This window comes from Carcharodon carcharias, chromosome 7 (genome assembly GCF_017639515.1).
Source record: "Carcharodon carcharias isolate sCarCar2 chromosome 7, sCarCar2.pri, whole genome shotgun sequence".
In the NCBI taxonomy this organism is placed as follows: Eukaryota; Metazoa; Chordata; class Chondrichthyes; order Lamniformes; family Lamnidae; genus Carcharodon; species Carcharodon carcharias.
In genome coordinates, this window is record NC_054473.1 from 115,989,198 (window position 1) to 115,997,064 (window position 7,867).

General features: G+C 45.9%; 1 protein-coding gene across 2 annotated transcripts in view; it reads right to left on the reverse strand.

Annotated features, from left to right (window-relative positions):
• LOC121279966 (anillin-like) overlaps positions 1–527 on the reverse strand; it is a 73,754-nt gene extending 73,227 nt beyond the window's left edge. Inside the window, exon 1 of one of the 2 annotated variants that reach the window (XM_041191587.1) lies at positions 396–527. The gene's annotated coding sequence lies outside the window, so the exon portion shown is untranslated. Of the gene's footprint in view, positions 1–386 lie in introns of both variants that reach the window. The other variant, XM_041191588.1, reaches the window with a different exon arrangement.
• Positions 528–7,867: the final 7,340 nt, after the last annotated feature.

Sequence of the window (7,867 nt, forward strand, 5' to 3'; positions counted from 1 at the left end):
TGGGGGGGACATGGGGGAGGGGGAGGAAGGGCGCGCCCGGGGTTGGGGGGGCAGGAAAGAGACACGGGGGAGGGAGGAGGTGGGGCGCGCCCGGGGTGGGGTGGGGGGACGCGGGGGAGGAAGAGGGAGGGGCGCCCAGGGTGGCGTTGGGGGGGCGGGGGAAAGAGACACGGGGGAGGGAGGAGGTGGGGCGCGCCCGGGGTGTGGTGGGGGTGACACGGGGGAGGGGCGCCCGGGATGGGGGGAGGGGCGCCCGGGATGGGGTGGGGGGACGCAGGGGATGAAGAGGGAGGAGCGCGCCTGGGGTGGGGGACGCGGGAGAAGGAGGGGCTCCTCCTTCCACAACCCCACCCCCCAGTCCTGAGCCCAGTTTCAGTGAAACTCACTCAACCTACCGCCTCCGCCGGATCCCGGTAAATGATCCACAGTCTCGGTCCTTGGATCCCGGTGAATGATCGCTGTCCCAGTCTTTACTTCCCCGAAAACTCCAACTGCCACTCCTGCCGTTTAAATTCAGCGCCTTTTCCCACGCATGCGCTCTTACAACGGTCATATGACCAGCACAGTGCGCATGTCAGCGAAGAAAATACTATAATCAACCCCATTATCCTTCTGAGACACGAATCCAAATGTCAAATACTGTAGATGCTGGAAATCTTAAATAAAAGCAGAAAATTCTGGACATCCTCAGCTTCAGAAACAAAAACAGAAAATGCTGGAAAAGCTCAGCATATCTGGCAGCATCTGTGGAGAGAGAAACAGAGTTAATGTTTTGAGTTGGTATGACCCTTTTTCAGAGGGAAGGGACTGAAGAAGGGTCATAGGGACTCGAAATGTTAACTCTGTTTCTCTCTCTACAGATGCTGCTAGACCTGCTGAGTTTTTCCGGCGTTTTCTGTTTTCGTTTCAGATTTCCGGCATCTGCAGTATTTTGCTTTTAAGTTAAAGTTTCAGGTAGGGATAGTTCTGATGAAGGGTCATCATTAACTGATGCTGCCTGACCAGCTGAGTATTTCCAACATTTTCTGTTTCTATGCCTGAAACGTTAACACTGTTTCTCTCCACATGATGCCTGAGCTGCTGAGTATTTCCAGTAGTTTCTATTTTCATTTCATGACTCGCCACAAAAATACTACAAATGAGATCGAGCTCATTGGTGTTGATTGTGCTTCATCTTTGGTAGGAGTGATGTTTAAGGCCTTTTTCTTCTTCCCTGTTTTTTTAGCTGAGCTTAGCATGTAGGGCGCTGGAGTTCTATCTTATAAAAAACACTCCATCCCACCATCTCTGTCCTCCTTTAAGACCTACCTGAAACACAGCTCTTTAACTAAGCTTTCAGTCATCCATTCTAATGTCTTCTTATTTGGCCCTGTATTAATTTTTGCCTGAAAACGCATCTCTGGGAGTATCACTATTTTAAAGGCACTCCAGGGCCCAGATTTTCTTGTGGGCTCCAGAAGACCCAACCTGTGCACTTTTGTGCCTTTTGAAATGCATACCCAATCTATCTTTGACTATGCCTGGGATTTTTGTCTTATTACACAGGAGTCAGGTGTGCAGTGCATTTTCTGGGCCACAATGGTGTGCATGAAAAGTGTGGGTGTGGATGGCGCTTAGAAAGCCTGTCATGGTTCTTCCAACACAGCAGCCCAGCTCCCAACATCATTTAAAGGCCCCATAAACCTCACTCTAAACTCCCTCACCCCCATTCCATGCCATGTCCCCTCACCCCTTACCTAGCCCTCATGCACTGTCAGTTCACCCATTCCACTTCCATGTCCTCCATGCATCCTCCGTATCCACTTACCCAGTATGCTCCATGTACAATCCTCGGGAGCCATGCAATATTTCCTGTTTTTATGTCACTCGATGACTCTCCACAAAAACACAGCAAATGGGAATGAGCTCATGATATTGTTGATTGTGTTTCATCTTTGGAAGGAGTGACATTGGTTCTATCTTTAAAAAATTCTCACCTCTTGCAATAGCAATGGAAGTTATTTTAAAATCATTGAGGAAAAGTTAGACTACTAACAATCTCATAAAACCCCAAATTCAAACAGACTTTCTTTGCTAAAAATATGTAATCCTTTCGGTGCTATTAGGTTCAGAAACAAACAAGAAATCCTATCAAAGGCATATTCTGTTTTGCAGCCCCTTAAAAGTTTCAATCATTCTTGGATTATTTGCCGAGCTGAGGCCGTTATTAGATTTTGAGACTCAGCCAAGCATTCATAATAGCTACAGCTGTCGTAACAAATGATTCCAGCTACATTGCTTGAAACTGACCGAACTGTTGGACAGAATTGTGTCCAATTTCAATTTCAAAGCAAAGTCATCGGCGATCAATGGAGGGGAGCAAGTGCAATGGAGGTGAGGAGAGTGCAAGAGGAGGATTCTGGGACAGGCAATCAGCAGCACCTAGAGGAGAGTGCGAGAGGAGGACCCTGGGACTGGTAGTCAGCAGCACCAAGAGAAGAGTGCAAGAGGGGGACCCTGGGACAGGTAGTCAGCAGCACCTAGAGGAGAGTGCAAGAGGAGGACCTGGGACAGGCAGTCAGCAGCACCTAGAAGATCTAGTCTATCTAGATGATCTAGCATCTAGTCTATACTCAAGAAGGAGTAAGGGTAAAATAAAAGTAAGGGTCCATTTTCTGTTTAGTTAGGATATGTCTGGGAAGCTCAGTCTCATGATTTGCACATCCTGCACTATGTGGGGAATCCTAGATGCTCCTGGTGGTCTGAATAACCATGACAGGTGGTGCCTCTGACTAGACCAACTCAGAGCTCCGGGTTTTGGAGCTTGAGGGCAGCTGGGGGCACTACAGTGCATTCACTATGTTGAGAGGTTTGTGGATAGCAGGTTTCAGGATGTAGTCACCCTGCAGCTTAAGGAAGTGCAAGCAGAGAGGGAATGGGTGACCACCAGGCCGAAGAAGGGGACCAAGCAGGTAGTGAGGAAATCCCTCGTGTGCATCTTGCTCAAAAAGCATTTTTTGGCCTTGGAAAACAGTGAGAGTGACGGTTCCTCTCTGGAGGCCAACCAGAGCCAAGTTCATAGCACGGTGGATGGTCCAGCTGCTCAGGGGGGGAGGAAGAAGTGTGGAAGGGCAATAGTGGTAGCGGATTCATTGGTGAGGGGAATAGACAGGTACTTCTGCAGCCATAGGTGTGACTCCAGGATGGTATGTTGCCTCCCAGGTGCCAGGGTCAAGGATGTCACGGAATGGCTGCAGGGCATTCTGAAGTAGGAGGGTGAATAGCCAGAGGTCATGGTCCATGTTGGGACAAATGACGTAGAAAGAAAGATAAATGAGGCCCTGTAAACACACTTTAGGGAGTTAGATAGGAAATTGAAAAGCAGGATTTCAAAGGTAGTCATCTCTGGATTACTCCTGGTGCCACGCTGTAGTGAGTATAGGGACAGAAGGATAGAGAAGATGAATGCGTGGCTGGAGAGATGGTGCAGGAGGGAGGGCTGTAGACTCCTGGGGCATTGGGATCGTTTCTGGGGGAGGTGGGATCTGTACAAGTTGGACGGGTTACATCTGAATAGGGACAGGACCAACATCCTCACGGGGAGGTTTGCTCATGCTGTTGCGGTGAATTTAAACTAAATTGGCAGGAGGATGGGATCCTGAAAAGTAGTTCAGAGGAGTGAGAATCTGAGGTGGAATTAGAAGTTAAACACACTGTTGGGTGTGTACTATAGGCCCCCAAACAGTCAGCGAGAGATGGAGGATCAAATATGTAATCAAATTTCAGAGAAGTGTAAGAATAAAAGGGCAGTGATAGTAGGGGATTTTAATTACCCAAATATTAACTGGGATAATTTTAGTGTGCAAGGTAGGGAGGGAGCAAAATTTTTAAGTTTCATCCAGGAGAACTTCTCTAGCCAGTACATAGAAAGCCCAGCAAGGGAGGGGGCAGTTCTGGACCTAATATTTGGAAATGAGGCCAGGCTGGTGGAAGGTGTATCAGTAGGGGAGCATTATGGAGATAGTGACCATACTCAGTTAGATTTAGGATAGATATGGAAAAGGATAAGGTTGAGCTGGGAATAAAAGTTCTAAACTGGGGAAAGGCTAATTTTACTAAGGTGAGATATGATTTGGCCCAACTGGACTGGGAGCAGCTACTTGCAGATAAAACTGTGCCAGAGCAGTGGGAGGCATTCAAGGAGGAAATAGCAAGAGTACAGTGCAAATATGTTTCCATAAAGACAAAGTGGGGGACCAAGTTCGAAGAACCCTGGATGTCAAGGGATGTAAAGGTTAGGATTAAGACAAAAAGAGAAGCTTATGGCAGATACTGAGGGCTCAATACTGCAGAGTCCCTAGAGGAATATAAAAAGTGTAGGGGGGAACTTAAAAAGGAAATTAGGAAAGCTAATAGAGAGAATGAGAAAGTATTGTTGGAAAGAATAAAGGAAAACTCAAAGGGGCTTTTTAAAAATATGAAGAGAATAACTAGGGAAAGAATATGGCCAATTAGGGCCAATGGGGTAATCTATGTGTGGACCCAGAAGACGTGGATACAGTTCTCAATGAATATCTTGCATCGGTCTTCACAATGCAAAAGGGCGACGCAGGTATAGACATCGGGGTGGAGGACTTTGAAATATTAGATGAATTTAACATATTGAGAGAGGAGGTACTAGCGGGTTTAGCAGTCTTAAAAGTGGATAAATTCGCAGGCCCGGATGAGATGTATCCCAGGCTGTTGAGAGAGGCAAGGGAAGAGATATCAGGGGCCCTGGCAGTAATTTTCAAATCCTGTCTGGCCACAGGTGAGGTGCCAGAAGACTGGAGGACTGCTAACATTGTCCCATTATTAAAAAAGGGAGGAAGGGATAAACCAGGAAATTACAGGCCAGTCAGTTTAACCTCGGTGGTGGGTAAGTTACTAGAAAGAATCCTGAGGGACAGAATATATCTGCACTTGGAGAGGCATGGATTAATCAGGAATATTCAACATGGATTTGTTAAGGGAAGGTCGTGTTCAACAAATTTGATCAAATATTTTGAGGAGGTAACCAGGAGTGTTGCTGAGGGTAATACATTTGGTGTGGTTGACATGGACTTTAGCAAGGCCTTTGATAAGGTCCATCATGACAGATTGGTCAAGAAAGTAAAGTCCAGGCGAACCAAGGCAAATTAGCATGTTGGATCCAAAATTGGCTGAGAGGCAGGAAGCAGAGGGTGATGGTAGAGGGATGTTTCAGTGACTGGAAGTCTGTTTCCAGTGGGATTTCACAGGGCTCAGTGCCTTGGCCCTTGCTGTTTGTGGTGTACATAAATGATTTGGGCTTAAATGTAGTGGGTATGATCAAAAAGTTTGCGGATGACACGAAAATTGGTACAGTGGCAAATAGTGAGGAGGATAGTTGTAAACTGCAGGAGGATATCAATGGACTGGTCAGGTGGGCAGAGCAGTGGCAAATGGAATTCAACCTGGAAAAGAGTGAGGTAATGCACTTGGGGAGGGCTAACAAGGTAAGGGATTACACTATGATTGGTAAGACCCTGGAAAGTACTGAAGATCAGAGGGACATTGGTGTGCATATCCACAGATCCCTATAGGTAGCAGGGCAGGTAGATAATGTGGTTATGAAGGCATATGAGATACTTGCCTTCATTAGCCAAGGCATAGAATACAAGAAAAGGGAGGTTATGCTGGAACTGTATAAAACATTGGTTAAGCTACAACTGTAGTACTGCATGTAGTTCTGGTCACCACATTATAGGAAGGATGTAACTGCACTGGAGAGGGTGCAGAGGAGATTTACTTTGGTACCGCCTGGGCTGGAGGTTCTGAGCTATGAGGAGAGATTGGATAGGCTGGGGTCGTTTTCCTTGGAGAAATTAAGGTTGAGAGGGGACCTTATAGATTTGTATAATATTATGAGGGACATAGACAGGGTGAATAGGAAGGCACTTTTTCCAATAGTAGAAGAGTCAGTAACCAGGGGGCATAGATTAAAGGTAAGAGGTAGGAGGCTGAGAGGGGAGTTGAGGAGAAATTTCTTCACCTAGAGGGTAGTGGGACTTTGGAACTCACTGCCTGAAAGGGTGGCTGAGTCAGAAACTCTCGCAACATTTAAGAAGTATTTAGATATTCATTTGCATTGCCATAGTCTGCAGGGCTATGGGCCAAGTGGTGGAAAATGGGATTAGTGTAGCTGATAGGCCGAATGGCTTCCTTCTGTGCTGTAAACATCTATGAGTCTATGAGATGCAGAGATTTTTTTTCAACTTTCAAAAGTAGAGGTTTTTTTAAAGTCAGAACTGTACGTCAATTTAAATAACAGTACAAAACATGTCAGCAGAAGCAGACAGGGTTTTTTTAACCTTTGCAAGACGAATGCCTATGATGGACCATTGCATTAAAAACATATTTACATTACAATACAGCACCTAACAGTGGCATTTGAAGGTATCAAAACTTTTTACATTTACTTTTCAGAATGTTCCTAACTCCTCAGCAGGCTTCCCCCGGTGGACACGAACTCTCCAAGGAGTTGCATTTTTTTAGGGCTTACAAAACACACACGAGCACACAAAAAGAATGCACAAGATGAAATACAATTTTCTTGTAGCTGTCATAATGGGGGCCCTGATGTTGGAAGAGGGTGCATGTGCATTTTGCACCCAGGGCCCTCCTGACCTGCCAAAAGGCTATACAAAATGATGTGAGGTCGGGTAGGCCAAGGAGTACTGTCTTTCCAGTAAAACAAAACTAATGCCAGCATTTCACAAACTGATTGCCACCTCCACTGGGAGACAAAAATCCGGCCCCTGAACTGCAAATTGTTGCTGCATTTAATCCATTTCATAACCAGACTAGGAGTATTTGAGCTGCATGGGAATGAATGCCATTCTGCAACACTGAAATCCCCCAACTTTAATAATGCAAGAAATCACAAAAAGAAAAATTTGAATAGGGAAAAAAACACTAGAGTGAGAATAATCTGTTTGCTGGAGTCAGTTGAGCCAACGGTAAAGTGCCAGAATTTGTGACAAGTTTAACAGTCAGCAAGAGAAAATAAAAGTGAGCCGCTGCCAATCAATGGAGGGGGAGGGGTAGATTGCCCAAGCCCCTTCCCAATCAGCACTCAGCATTCTCTCTAAGAAGTTTGTCGATCCTGACTTTCCTTGGTGTGGAATTCCAGGCGAAGACCATGTGCTCAGCTCACGATGCTACACCTCATCTCACTCCCCGTAGCAGCCTTCAGTAATATCCCAGCCCTAGGTGAACCAGGAAGGGGTCCTTACAGCCATTATAGTTAGTAAGTGGCTGGCAAATGTTTCACCTATATGGCTGACTGAAAAGCCCCAGGATCAATGGGGATTTTAGCTACTAGGTTAGGTTGGAGAAGCTGCTGTTGCACAAATGAGATTGAGGTAAAATTAGAGCAGAAGTCTGCTGGAATCCAAGAGCAATCTTGGAGCCAGTTTATTAATAAAATGCGTGTCAATCCAAATGTTTTTTTCCCCCAGTTTCCTTCCTTCCAGTACTGTAAGTGTTGCTTCATGATTTTTCCATGGATGCCAGCTAAGGCATGGCTGCGCTGGACAATAGTCTCTACTATCCAGGCCCACCCATGAACAATAATCACCTGAGGGAGGTACCAAAGGATGAGCACAAAACCTGAGGAACGGGGGCTGTTTTAAAGGCAAAATTAATCCCAGGAAGATGCAAATTGGGGGTAGAAAATAACTCTTGTATGTGTTAAAGATAAAAGAAAACCATTTTCTGTCTCATTGTTAAATTCACAGCCCTACCCACAATGCCATTTCTTATCCAATTGGGAAACTAAGTGATTTGCTCCCAGTCTTACCCATTCTTCAGTCAGGCAGCTCAGCTG